The following is a 15,403-nucleotide window of genomic DNA, read 5'->3' as shown; positions in this document are numbered from 1 at the left end:
GTGTTTCAGTTCATATTTTACATGGTATGGATGCATACAGTTAACAGTTTGTAGGATTAAGTGTGGGGTCAGAAATGAACTTATTAAGGTGGTGACCAGGTGGGATTATAAGCTTCAAACTAAATGAACTGGTACTTTTTGGAGATCACAGAGGTGGAGAGAAGTTCCTTGTTTCTCAAGTTTGGGTCAACAGTGCACCGCAAGGGGGAGGAACATACTCCACAAGAGGTTTGGTTAAGGCACAGACTAAAGGGTTCACAACTGCTGGTATTTTCTAGCTGGCCACTCACTTGAGTTAATGGGTGGAAGAGGAGAAATATTCTGCCTTTTTTAAAATTAAAAACTAAATTTATTTTTGGAAATTTTGAACATTTTTAATTGTGGCTGCAATAATGTTTTATAAAATATTTATGACAATATTTATGGTTAAAGAGCAGCAAAATTTACTAAACATTTAAATACCTGCCGGAAACGTGGAAAATAAAGTGGCACAGAAATCCATATGTGGTGGAGCTGACCAATTATATATACATTTTGGGAAGAAATAATAGAATTTGGTAAAATATATGGAGAAAGAAAATTCACTCTGACTCCTTTATCTATACCACAGGTGTCAAACTCCAGGCCTGAAGGGCCAGATCCATGCCAGTGTTTAGGATGGACTGAGAAAGAGAGGAATGTGTTCTACCTGACAGACCACACCTTTCCTGATTCAGACCCATCAATTAATTTGAGCTGTATCAAAAATGTGTGAGGACCTCGGCTCTCGTAGGACCGGTATGACATCCCTGATCTATACGGTACTTTTTGTCTCTATCTCACCAACAGCCAACAATTTTACAAACATACTCAAAGAAATCGGTACAATTATTGCAAACGGCATGACTGCAGAAGGATGGAAAAATATGGACAATTATAAGGAAGAAGCAGACAGAACCAGGAAAAGTGAGAACATGAAAGAAACATGGAAAAAAATATGTTTCTTGAGGGATAAAGCGTAGGGTGTATGACAGGGGAGAATGAGGTTGACAATATGCATGTGTGTACGCCCCCCGCATAACCCACTCCCATGCACGCCTCCAGGACTTCTCAAGAGCTGCTCCAACACTATGGAACTCCCTACCTCCACCCGTAAGGGCAGCACCCCTCCTTCAACATCTTCAAGAAGGCCCTCAAAACTCACCTTTTCACTCTGGCCTACCACCCCTCACAATTGCTCTAAACCCACAGCTGAACTCTGGTCCCCTACCTTTCGTGTCCCTACCTCTCCCTCTAGATTGTAAGCCTTCGGGCAGGGTCCTCCTTTTGTGTCCTACCTGATCATGCACCTCCATTACTGTGCACCCATGCTATGCATCTGAGTGAACCTAACTTGCCTAATCTCCATGCTCCACTCCAGTGACTAAGCATTACCTTGTACTCTTACTGTGCTGCATGATCTGGTTTTTCTTGTATTACTGTATTGTCATATTGCTGTATGTCACCCCTAAATATTGTCTGTAACCGTAACTAATGTCCAGCGCTACGTAATATGTTGGCGCTTTATAAATACAATAAATAAATAAATAATAAATAAATGTATGAAATAAGAGAATGGCATGACAAGGGAGAATGATGCAGACAGCAAATATGTATGTACGTATGAAACAAGGAGATTAAATGGTTGAGAGGATGGATGTACCAACCAAGATCACATAGAACTAGTGAGATGGTACCTAATTATTATTTTTATTTTTTAGGTCAATACTATCATGTCACTGATACATTCTTTTTTTTTGCCTGATAACCTCATCTAAAATCTGAAACTGAACTTATCTGTAAGATATAGCAATAATAAATTTAGGGCCCATTTCCACTATTGCGAATCCGCATGCGTTGCCCGCATGTGGATTCGCACAGCCAATACAAGTGGATGGGCCTGTTTCCACTTGTCAGTTTTGCTGTGCGTTTTTCTGTGCAGGATTTTTCTGCACGGAAGAGCCCTCAGAATTCGCTTGCGTGTGGAATGCAGGCGAATCGCACGCAATGTATTTAATAGGGAAATCGCATGCGGTTTCCCCATGCGTTTTTACCGCGAATTCGCATGCGATTTCGCATAGGTACCCATGTTAATTCACACAGGCAGTGACATGGTTAAAATCGCATTACCCTAACTTATGCGAAATCGTGGCAAAAAACGCATGCGGAATCGCATCCGCATGCGATTTTGACTGCGGTGATTCGCCGGCGATTCCGCAACGCAATAGTGGAAACGGACCCTAAAGAAAAAGAAGAGAGACAAAGAAAATGAAGCAACCAAGCAATGAGGCAATCAATGTCCAACATAAAGAGAGCTCCACCAAAGAATATTTTTTTAGATCTGTTGGAGGAAACCCACCTGACTGAGTTTGGAAAAAAAAAAAGCAAAAAAGCAGCATTACCTGATATTCATTAGCAATCACTGCAACCATTGCCTGGGTCATAAAACCTTAAAGGGCACCTAAACTGAGAAGGATATGGATTTTTCCTTTTAAAATAATACCAGTTGCCTGACTCCCCTGCTGATCCTGTGTATCTAATACTTTTAGCCACAGCCCCTCAACAAGCATGCAGATCAGGTGCTCTCACTGATGTCAGACTGGATTAGCTGCATGCTTGTTTCAGGTGTGTGATTCAACCACCACTGCTGTGCGACATGAAGGGTCTTATGTGGTCATAGATTTTATTTTTTTGTGCGGCCTAGGCTTTATTGTATGTATTGTTAGTCTTTGCTAACAGCTAAGCTAACAACTAGAGCTATTCAAAAGTTGGTGTTTTTTTGGTACTTATCCGTTAGCCGGGCGCATCCGGCAGGTGGCGCTAATTACTATTCCCCCTCCAGGCCGACATGGATAGTAGGGAAAGATGTAACTCTGGTGGAGTTTTGTCGCCACCTGCCGGATGCGCCCGGCTAACGGATAAGTACCTTTTTTTTTTTTTTAAAGATTCTTTTATTTTCGAAAAGAAAAATAAGGACAGAGAATTTACATAAACATAGGACACACGTGTCATATATATCATATCATTACACATCAAGACAAGTGAATGACTAGCATAGAAAAGTCCAATGGCTACACATTATAAGCTTATATAAAGAGCCATTAGCCAGAATGGCTCCATAAACATAAGAGTCAAAGAGGCGAACATGTGTACAGATGCAGCAGGAGGTTGCCTGATTAACAAATAAAATTTGTAAAAGGCTAGTTATCAGATCAGTACAGTAGGTCTGTTAAAAGTTTCTGGAAGGACGGCCTTCCTGGGCCCATAAGGGAACATACACCAGGAAAACCATAACTGCTAACAATACACAGACCTCTGCAACAAAAACAGGCTTCCCCCCTCATGACAAGGCAGTTATATGACAGGGACAAACAAGAAAGAGATGAAAGAAAGAGAAGCAAAAAGGCTAAAGTTGTGGGAAGACATGACGAGGACCCAGGGGCAGGCCAAGGGGAGCCCCAGCACAAGGGCAAGCATTCCCCACACGCCAGGAGAAAGGGCAAAGGCTGGGATAGGCCTCCAATTCTGTCAAATTAAAACTGTTCCCAAATCCGTTAGCTAATCATGAGTGAGCGGTAACGCTGCGTTTCTTTAAATTCAAACCAGCCAAACCAGGTTTTCCAGTATTGCTCATGCCTGTCATGTATCGTTGCTGTTAAGTCCTCCATTTGCTGTGTCTGCCCCATCAAACTGAGCCATTCTCTGATTGTGGGCGGTTGCACTGATTTCCAGTGCCTAGCAACTAAAGCTCTAGCTGTATTAACCAGATGCCTAGTTAAGGTTTTCTTATATCTTCTGATGGACCACGAGTTATGATGGAGCAGAAAGAAAGCTGGATTATCAGGAGGAGTGAAATCAGTCAGGTCATGCATAATACTTCTAACTTCAGACCAGAATTGAGTGAGTTTAGGGCAGTACCAAAATATGTGAAGCAGAGTGCCTATGTCCTGTCCACATCTCCAACAGAAATTAGACGAGTTAGGGAACATGGTGTGTAATCGGGCTGGAGTCAAATACCACCTTGTTAGGATTTTATATCCGGATTCTTGAGACCTAGAAGAGATAGATGATTTATGGGCAAATATCAAAATTTTGTCCCATTGTTTTGTAGTAAATGTAGTCCCCAAGTCTTGTTCCCAATTATTTCGAAATGGGGCCGAAGGATCGGGAGGGTCGTTTAACAAAGAATACATTAATAAGATCATTCCTTTTATCTGGCCCTCACTAAGAAATGTTCGCTCAAAGATGGTAAGGGGTCTTGTAAAGCTAGATTTGGTACCTTGGGACAGAAGGAAATGTCTAAACTGTGTCCAACTCCAATGGTCTAGTTTCTGTGTACCGAGGATTTGCTCCAATGTTGGGAGGCGGGCCCAGTCCCCATTCACAAGCAAATGATGGGCACGCAGAACAAGTCCTCCCCTCCAACTTGGATAACTCTTTGAAGAAAGGCCTGGTGGGAAGGAGGGGTTATCTAGGATAGGAAGAAGGGGAGAGGGCCAGGGCGATATCTGAGGAAGGTGTCTATATTTAGTAAAAGTGTTAACGGTATGTGCAATTAACGAGGCAGCGGGGTCTGGGATTTTCCCATTCCTAAAGGCCCAGGGAATAACGACTAAGTTATCTTTTATAAGCTTTCCCTCCATCCCAACCCATCTCTTATGGTCCCCATGCCGATATCAATCAATAATGCGTATTAAGATGGCAGCTGTATAGTAGAGTCTAGAATTCTGAACGGCCACCCCCCCCAATTCCTTAGGGGCCGTCTGAATCTGGTATTTTAATCTGGATTTACGGCCGTTCCAAATAAATCTAGAGAAGGTCTGAGAGATTTCTTTAAAAAATGAGGTTGGAATAAAGATGGGTAGGGCCTGAAACAGATAGAGCAACTGGGGCATGATTGTCATCTTTACAATATTAGACCTTCCAAACCAGGAAAACTGTGGTTTATTCCAGTTTTGAAGATCCTGTTTAATTCTTTCTAGAGCTGGGAGGAAATTGTTAGCGACCAGATCTTTTGGGTCTGGAGTGATGTGAACCCCCAAGTATTTCATATAACTAGAAGGCCAACGAAAAGGGAAGTTATCCTGGATGTTAGCTTTTACAGGGCCAGGGAGGAGGATTCCCATCTCTTCACTCTTGTCATAGTTAATTGACATATTCGAAAGAGACCCATATTTCCGGAATTCCAGCAGAAGGTTGAGGAGAGATATGTGGGGATTGGAGAGATAAAATAGCATATCATCTGCGTAAGCAGCAACCTTATGATGGGATCTCGGAAGTTCAACTCCTTTGATATCTACATTATTACGGATTGTGCATAAAAATGGTTCGAGGGAGAGTGCGAATATCAGAGGGGAAAGTGGGCAACCCTGATGGGTGCCGTTTAGAATGTTGAATGAGTCCGAGAGGACTCCATTGGCCTTCACCTTTGCATTGGGACAGGAATATAAGGCAAGGATCCTTTTACGCATCATAATACCCAGATCAATATGGCGGAGAGTGCCTTCAATGAAGTCCCAGTCCACCCTATCAAATGCTTTTTCGGCATCGGTAGAAAGAAGAAGAGTGGGAGTGGACCGAGACCTCACCCAGTGCAAAATATCAAGGGTGCGGATAGTATTATGGTACACTTGAGAAAGGAAAATCACTTGGCACTCAACTGAATAGGTGGGGGGTAGGGCAAGCTCCTATGTATCTGCAGCAAATTCACCCCATATAACTGCACCTGTGTTCATGGAGTAACAGTCCCAGCAAAGAGAAGTGCAGCAAGCTATGATTAGTGCAGAGCACAAACTAAAGCACATTGGTACATTGAGGAAAACGCTGTGCACCTTTCTCTTGGTCAGCCTTTATTGGGATCTTCTGCCAACAGCCAGCATACATGACACAAGAAACAAAGATTGCCAAACCTGGGTCCACGGAGGTGCAGAGGTGAGTAGGGGAGAGGTGACCAGGGGTTGAATGGACAGCACTACAGCCGTTTCACGCCGTCTGGCGCTTGCTCACGTGCATACGTCCTGGGCGTATGCACGTGAGCAAGCGCCAGACGGCGTGAAACGGCTGTAGTGCCGTCCATTCAACCCCTGGTCACCTCTCCCCTACTCACCTCCGCACCTCTGTGGACCCAGGTTTGGCAATCTTTGTTTCTTGTGTCATGTATGCTGGCTGTTGGCAGAAGATCCCAATAAAGGCTGACCAAGAGAAAGGTGCACAGCGTTTTCCTCAATGTACCAATGCGGATAGTATTATCCCTAGCCTCACGGCCTGGGACAAAGCCCACTTGGCCTAAATGGATGAGCTTAGGGAGTAAGGGGGCTAGTCTATTGGCTAGTATTTTAGAGTACAGCTTAAGATCCACATTTAGGAGGGAAATTGGCCGGTAGCTTTGACATTGTGCCGGATCCTTGCCTTCTTTATGTAGGACAGTGATGTGGGATTCTAGCATCTGAGAGGAAAACTAGTGCTGATCAAGTGGAGGCTCTGTGATTGTGTTAAAGGCTCTCAAAAGGTGAGGTGAAAGCAGATGTCTGAACTTTTTATAGTATTCTGAGGAATACCTGTCTGGGCCTGGCACTTTGCCTGCAGGCATTTGAGAAAGAGCCATCTCCAACTCATCCCCCGTGAAAGGCTCCTCCAATGATTTAGTATCAATTTGTGACAGCCGAGGCATTTGAGAATCCCTCAGGATTTGATCTTGTCTCGCTTGCTGTCCGTGGAGAGATTGAGTGCCGAGGAGGTGAGATTATATAGACCAGAATAGTACTCTTTGAATATTCTTGAGATGTTTTTAGAATCATGATGCAGAGTAGAGGATTTATCCTTAATACAGGAAATGTAGCTGCTGGATTGCTGGGACCTCAGAGCCCTTGCCAACAGGGACCCACACTTATTTCCCCATTCATAGAATGTGCGTCTGCATCTCTCTGCAGCAAATTTGGCTCTATGAAACAGTAGAGATCTAAGGCGTTCTCTAGCCTCTGATAAGGCCGACAACGTGGATGAGGCCATGTCCCCCTTATGCTTAGATTCCAAATCATTAATAAGTGACAGGGAGTCTTGTATATCTTTTTCCCTTTCCCTTTTACGCCTGGCATCTTCTCGTATCAATATACCACGTGCGTAACATTTCTGTGTTTCCCATATGGTCATTGGGGACATGTCCTCAGTCACATTCACCTGAAAAAACTCTTCCAGCTCCCGTTTAAGTTTTTGGAAGATTTGCTTATCCTGTATCAGGGAGTTATTAATTCGCCAAGTGGGAGGTCTAGATCTGGTGTCCCCCCAATTCAGTTCAATCCAGACCGGAGCATGGTCTGATAAAGTTATATTACCTATGCCAGGGGAGGCCGAGGTCGATCGTAAATTGTGTGATATAAAAACAGTCTATTCTGGTATAGGAATTATGCGGGAAGGAGAAAAAGGTATAGTCCCTTTGTGCAGGATTATGGAGTCTCCACGCATCCACCAGCTGCATATCATGTAAAAGCACCTTACATTTACGTAGAATTTTATTCGAGAGGAGACTTCTGGGAAGACGAAACCAGAGAGGGCTCCAAGACCATGTTTAAATCTCCCCCCAGAATAATACTGCCTTCTGCAAAGGCGTTTAGCCTGGAGAGAAAGTTCTGGAGAAAAGTTATCTGCTGAGAATTTGGGGCGTAAAATGCTCCTATTATGACTTTTTGATTTAGAAGTAGGCCTTTAATCAAATTAAAGCGTCCAGACTTGTCTCCAAACTCCTCTACAAGGGTAAAAGGGGTATCCTTTGCAATGAATATGGCAGTACCTTTAGTTTTTGTATCCTGCGTAGTGCTATAGAATGCAGTTTTGTAATATCTGCTGAATAATTTTGGTGGAGAACAAAAGTTGGTGTTTTGTAAGTTACCAACTTGTGTATAATTTTGGCAGATGGGACACAGGCATGTTCTCTGCCTCATGACATGCCTCTGTGTCCCCCCTACTGAAGACCAGGGCCCATATGCAATTAACTTTTTCTCCTTAGTTTTCTCTTAGGTGGTATTTTCAAACCTTTAAAACCACCCTCACGCAAAAAAATGCTCAAAATAATTTGTAGAATACTTTATCAATTGCAAAATGCTGAAAAAAGTTATTTTACGTAAATAGAAGATGAAAAATTATCTCCTAGGAGAAAATGAAGGAGAAAAAGTGAATTGCATATGGGCCCTGGAGTCAAAGCACCAGACCGGAGGGGACGAAGAGGAAGGCGAAGGAAGCCACGGTGCTCATGGGGCTGGAGGAAGCTCTAGGCAAGTATAAATAAAGCCCAGTGTACCATCTCAGATACACTTTAAGAAAAGGGCCAAAGAGGCTCTAGTAGTTTTCCCAAAATTTTGATCATAATTTTGAAAATTAAGTTTTTTCAAATTACGAATTCAGTTTTGTCCCTACTTTTTTTTTTTTTTTTTTTTTAACATGACATGGGTCCAAGCTATAAGACACATCAAAGTGTATTCTACAACTCATTTAGAGTTAGCGCTGGCGAATTCAGCAATAGGATATGGCCCCTTGTAACAGAAAAGGATTAAGATGAAATGAGGCCCTAGGCAAGATAGCTCTTTTTGCCCAGCGTTGATGGTCTCCTGTTTTTTTTTTAGTTAGATATGGTGGTGGCTAGCATCCATTGGGCCCCTAGTATCTTGTCCAGGCCCTAGGCAGCTGCCTAGAATTGCCTTGTGGATTATCCGGCTCTGCCTTGTAACACTAACTAGTAGCATGACCCTGGGGAGGCAGAATTTTGACATTCTTAACCATTTGAGCCGCGCAGACGTGAGCTTCACGTCCGCAGTGGCAGCAGCTAGAGTCACGACCCTGCAGTTTGTGTGGTCGGCAGGCGGTCGTGCGGGCAGATGCCCACGATCGTGCTGCTGCTAGCAGGGGGGGGGGGGGGGGGGGGATTGGCTGCAGAGGACAAAAGTCCCCTGTGCCAATTCGAGTATGTCCGCCAAGAACATTTACATTTCTTTACATAGAGCCGCCGCACTCTCCCGCCAATGATTTACGCCGGTTTCCGCCGCTGGTCATTAAATAAACGAATGGAAACAATATTTCCATCCATAATCTCCCCACCGCCACTATGATCAGAGGCTTGCGATGGAAGCCTACGTCACTAGTTGCAATGTAATGATACATTGTATCCTATTGGCATACAAAGTACGCTAATAGGATTTTTGCTCAGCAGGAACATCTTGTGGCCAAATAGTAAAATACACCTACTGACTTTAGGGGGAAAAAAAAATAATATCTATGACAAGAGGGCATATAATTATTAAATATTGGCCTAAAAATTAGTGATGGATGTAAAACAGAAAAGATGCACCTTTATTTCCAAATAAAATATTGTCAGCATACATTGTACTAGGAATAAAGTTTTAACGTTGCAATACCTGGGACAAATGGCCAAATAAAATGTGTGGATTTTAAATATGGTAGCGTGAATTATTTTAAAACTATGATGGCTGAAAACTGAAAAATAATGAATTTTTTCCATATTTTTCTTTGACAGGTGAAAATTTCTCTCGTCCATAAGGTGAAAAATACCCGCGGGCTGAAATGGTTAAAGGGCTACTCACTTTTGTTGTCAGCAGTTTGGACAGTTACACTCAACAGTTTGTGTGTTGAGTTATTTTGATGGGACAGCAAACTTAAAGGGAACCTGTACTGAGTAAAGTTATTTAAAATAAACACGAGGCAAGTTCAAATGAACATTTAATAGTTACCTTGCCATCAGTTCCTCTCAGAAGCTCACTATTTTCTTCTGACAATAATCCCTTCCAGTTCTGATAACATTTTGTCAGAACTGAAATATATCAGTTGCTGTCAGTTATATCTGAGTGGACAACTGATATGCCTGGTAATGTCCATGTTTCCCTATGGCTCAAGTGGACGATGTAACAGTTTAACAGTGTGCTGACCAGAAAGCGGTTAAGGGGTAACGGCCCTTTTCAAAATGGAGGACGGAGAATTCCCTTGATCACAGTGGACAAATAGGACGCAGGAGAGGAGAAAGAGATTGAGGAGTAGACTACACAGGAGGTAAGTATGACTTGTGTATGCTTATTTTGACTTAATTTTCAGTTCAGGTTTCTTTAAAGAAAACCTGAACTGAACATTAAAAGTCAAAATAAACATACACAAGTCCTACTTACCTCCTGTGTAGTCTACTCCTCAATCTATTTTTCCTCTCCTGCATCCTGTTTGTCCACTGTGATCAATGTAATTCTCCGCCCTCCATTTTGAAAATGGCTATTACCCCGTAACAGCTTCCTGGTCAGCACACTGTTAAACTGTAACATCGCCCACTTGAGCCATAGGGAAACATGGACACATCAGTTCTCCTCTCAGCTGTAACTGACAGCAACTGATATATTTCAGTTCTGACAAAATGTTGTCAGAACTGGAAGGGATTATTGTCAGAAGAAAATGGTGAGCTTCTGAGAGGAACTGATGGCAAGGTAACTATGTAATGTTCATTTGAAGTTACCTCATGTGTTTATTTTAAAATTTTTTACTCAGTACAGGTTCTCTTTAAAAAGGAACTCCAGTTAACATTTTACTGTTGGCAGGTGATGTAGCTGCTGCATGGTTTTTGGCAGTTGGAAACCGCTGTAAACAGTTATTTCCCACATTGCAACAAGGTTCACAAACAGGAAACTGACAAAAGTTTTAACGGTACTTGTGTATTATCCCGTCTAGCCGGACAGCTCGTCCGTTAGACAGGCTTAAAAAGTGTGCAGTGGATGGATATTTTCATCACTTGTGTGTAATGGATGTTCTGCACAGCTTTTCTCGCTGCACAGTGTACCAGAGTAGCGGATTTGTGACGAATCAGCTGCTAAAGAAACAGAGTGCACACTTTTTAAGCCTGTCTAACGGACGAGCTGTCCGGCTAGACGGGATAATACACAAGTACCAAAGTTTTTACAAAAATATTTACAGTACCTCACTTTAGTGAGATAATGTACATTCTTCACAGGTGGCAACATATTTACTGTTGGCTAGGTGCATCACTGTGAAAATGCCTCTCAGGTCATCAGAAGTCGAGCCTTCCTGTGGAAGTATTGTTCCAAATGCCCTTTCCCAGTGACAGGTTTATCATTTACCGTAGGTAAAATTAATACATAGTCATTGTTTTCCTTATTCAGTATCAGATATAAATGCACAAGCATTTGGGTTTCAATGAATGTATTTGAATAGATCACCACCTGGCTTTTAGCGTTTATTACATCCATTACTAGTAAAGGGAACATGGGTCATTCTGCTGCCTCGCCCTTGAGAACAAATAGCAATAAAGCACTGAGCAATTGACTTTCTCCCACTCTCAGCACTGGGCTAGAAGCAGGGCCGGAAGTGCCTCTGGGTCTGCAGCGCTGTCTTTTCTGTCATGAAACTGATGTGTAAATAATTTGATTATCAATTATTCAAAGCATTTTACATTGGGGTCTTTATTATTATAGCAGTTTTATTTACCTACCGCTGGATCGCAGTAGGTAAATATTGCCACGTCTGCGCAGTCCTTGTCAGGCTTTGTCGAGGGACTTTTAGCTGAGCCAGAGCTGGATTCCCCCAAGATTTAGAGGACAAGGAAGCCTCATTAGGACCCTGAGGCTGCTTTCCCCTCCCGAGGTAAGGATCCCCCGTGGTTTTTTTTTTTTTTTGTTTTTTTTTTTTTTTTTGTTACAGGGTCTCTTTAAAGGAAACCTAAAGTCTATGAAAAAAAAATCCAGTTCACCCTACCTGGGGCTTCTGCCAGCCCCCTGCGGCCGCCCAGCGCCGTGACATACCGATCCTCCAGTCCCCCGCAGCCACCCAGTTTCATTTTCGCTGACCCACTGCGCCTGCGTGACCCAGGATGCTCCTGGCAATGAGAGTGTGATCAAGGACGCGCACGGCCAGGGCTGTGCAGGAACAGTGGCCATCAACAGCACAGTCCTGGTCGCACGTATCCTCAATTACGCTCTCATTGCCGGGAGCATACTGGGTGGCTGCTTTTTCTGATCAATTTTTATGAAAAACCCAACCAAATCTCTGAGTTTTCAATCATTTTTTTTCATAATTGGGGAAAAATTGAACATGAGTGTGTGGTACATTGGTCAGAATTTAGAAATGCTATAATCAGTCAGAAAAATTGATTGCAAAGTTGGAAAGAAATTTAAAAAAAAAAAAAAAATAGTATGGTGTGTGACTGGGGGGGGGGGGGGGGGGGGGGTTTAGAGCTGAGGTACATAAATCTGCATATGTTATCTTCACCTCGCAACGGCTGCATTGTAACATGGCTTGGTGCACTGCAATGCACCACCTATGCCATGTTCACAGGACCGCGGGTGCATTGTGGTATAACGCCATCGTAACAAACTTACCACAAAACATGTGAGTTAACAGTGACAGAGAAGCATACTTTCTATTGACTTAATGCTTCACTGTATTTCATTGTATGCAACGCAATGCGTAGATAATGTGCGGCGCTGCTTTTTTGCATTGCATTCCCGCTGTTGCAGAAACTGCACCGGCCACTGTGAACCTTGCCTAAGGGCTCAAACCCACTAGGAGCCTTTTCTAAGCGCTATCGATTTGAAAAAGCTCTTGCTAATGCAAGGCTATGGGGAATTTTTATAAAATGACACAGCTCTAGTGGGATCACACTACATCATTAGCAAGAGCATTTTTTCAAATCACAAGCGCTTAATTATAGCTTAGTAATGTACTGCTAGTGGGTTCCAGGCCTAAAGGCGACAATACAATATTACATAAACATTGATCAAGGATGGTCAATGAAATGCAAAGAAACCCACTAGGAGCAATTTTCTGAGAGCTTTTTGATTTGAAAACGCTTGTTAATGTAATGCTATGGGTGTTATCCCACTTGAGCGATGTGATTTTATAAAAATTCGTCATAGCATTCCATTAGCAAGAGCTTTTTCAAATCACTAGCGATTAGAAAATCGCTCCTAGTGGGTTTCTGGCCTAAGTGGTGAAACCCACTAGAGAGATTTTGTGAGCGTTTAGGGAAGCTAGCGATTTCCCTAAACGCTCAGCTAATGTTAATGGATGGGCCAAATTCCACTGGAGCCATTGCGATTACCAAAATCGCAAACGCAGGACATGCAGCATTTTTACTGTTTAGCGTAAGCGTTTCTGCAATGTAAAGTATATAAACGCTTACGTAATCACTTGTCAAAACCTATACAGAGCGATTTTGCTAACGTTTTGAAATTACTGCACACCGTAAAAAAATGTAAATTAATTGAAAGGACCAATCCAAATTAAAAAACACTAATTGCTACACAATCGCTGGCAAAACGCTTACACTTTTTAAAATCGCTACCAATCGCTAACAATCGTCAGAAAACGCTCATGAAATTGCTTACAAAACGCTCATACAAAACACTAGCGATTGCGATAAGCGATAGCGATTTGTAGTGGGTTCCAGGCCTCAGGTGGAAAGCAAACATTACCAAATGCAGAAAATGGCCCAACAACGCCTGTTCTTCCTTTTCTTACTCATAATTTGTTGTAATTTCTAAGTGATGTTTGACGTAAACACTAAGCTAGACAGCTGGCAGATGTTTAAGAAAGCTAATGTGTCATCTATAAATACTTCTCCTACGTTATCAGTTTAAATAAATACTTTGAGTGTTTAATGAGTAATTATGTGCTCTTTCCAGAACATTTTCCATATTTTATCTTAAAACTCTGTTATCCAAGAGACACCTGGATTGCTCAGCACATAACGCAGTCTATTCTCTGGCATCAAGAAAGAAAAGGTATAACGTTCAAACCATTTGTTGACCAAGTCAAGAAATAAAATCAAACAAACAAAAACATTAAAGCTTTCAAAACATGTTGATGATCTTAGGAATGCCATAATATGGAACATAATTCTGAGTACACAAGATGCAATTTGTATCTTGTGTACATGTACAAAGTGCACCAGATCGATAAAGCGATCGATTTTCCAATTACTGTATAAGTTCCTAACAATCGAGCACTTTATTGTTCAGGAGCCGATTGGACAAGTTAGAAATAATCGCCAGATTCCTGTGTGCATCATGTGTATTGGGCATTCCATTCATGTAATTACAGATGAGATACAGATGTGTTTCAATAAAAGATTTACCTTGCATGCACAATTAGTAGTGTCTGAATTACACACCTGAAACAAGCATGTGGCAAATCCAGTCAAACTGCATGCTTTTTTAATGGCTACGGCTAAAGCTATTCGAGGCAGAGGATCAGCAGGACAGCCAGGCAATTTGCATTGTTTGAAAATAAATAAATGTGGCAGCCTCCATATCCCTCTCACTTCAAGCATCCTTTAAATTGCAACCTTGCATGCCCTGCAAGGGATGCAGCTGTAGGGGGGCCCCATGGGGGAGAAGTTTCTTTTTTTCCTGAGAAGCTTCCTGAGAGACTGACAACTAAGGCCAGAAAAAAACTCTTCTCTCTGCACAATTCTTCTAATGACAGCATCTGCTTAGCCACTGATAAGGAATCATAGAAAGTTTTGCAGACAGTCCCTATTCAGTGTGCAGCAGGCTCTTCCGTACAGTGTCCTACACCAAACCTCTCTAGCCCTCCCCAAGTGCGGTGTACAGTGATGCTGGAGAAGTCTATGGCTAACTGCAGTCCAGTCTGGATACCAGTAACAAATGGAGTGGGACATTTTGAAGTTTTCATAGGCTACAGGATGACAAGAATAGCAGAATATATGTGGCTCTTTATTGTGCAATAAAAAATGGCTTACTAGGGCAAAGCAAACTCAATGGCTCTTTTACCCGGAGCTCCACTATAACAGCCCATTACTGGGTCCATACTTTATGAAACCATTACAAATAAATGGCACAGTTGCTATATGTGAATAAATCTTCAACACAAAAATGAACTTTAAAATATTTTATAGTCTTAAAAAAAAATCATATGCATGCTAAATACAAAAATATACATATGTTAAACAGTGCTGAAAATATTACTGCTAAAACATACAGAAAATTCACAGTTAGTTACAAGGATGAGTAATTAATCCAGAACTGCACAGGGTACGAAACTGCTGAAATCTCCGAATGAACTGTAATAATGCTCACTATTCAGGCAGGACACATTTGTATAACGAAATAAACTTTCTCAAACTGCTGCCTGACTTCGAATGATAAACACTGGGACTGTTTCCAGAACTGTTTTGCCATGAGAGAATGACTGGATCGCCACAGGGGACCAGCACTGGTGTTACAGCTGAAGCAGTGCATTAGATACCGTACTTGCCAGATACTGTTCACTTCATTACGGGTTCATCTCAATGATGGATAATCGTGGCTCATTCACACTACGTACAGTACACTGCCTATCAGGAATCATTCAACCTGCATGCAGT

The sequence above is a fragment of the Hyperolius riggenbachi genome, chromosome 1 (genome assembly GCF_040937935.1).
Source record: "Hyperolius riggenbachi isolate aHypRig1 chromosome 1, aHypRig1.pri, whole genome shotgun sequence".
Taxonomy (NCBI): Eukaryota; Metazoa; Chordata; class Amphibia; order Anura; family Hyperoliidae; genus Hyperolius; species Hyperolius riggenbachi.
Note: the sequence above shows the minus strand (reverse complement) of the source record.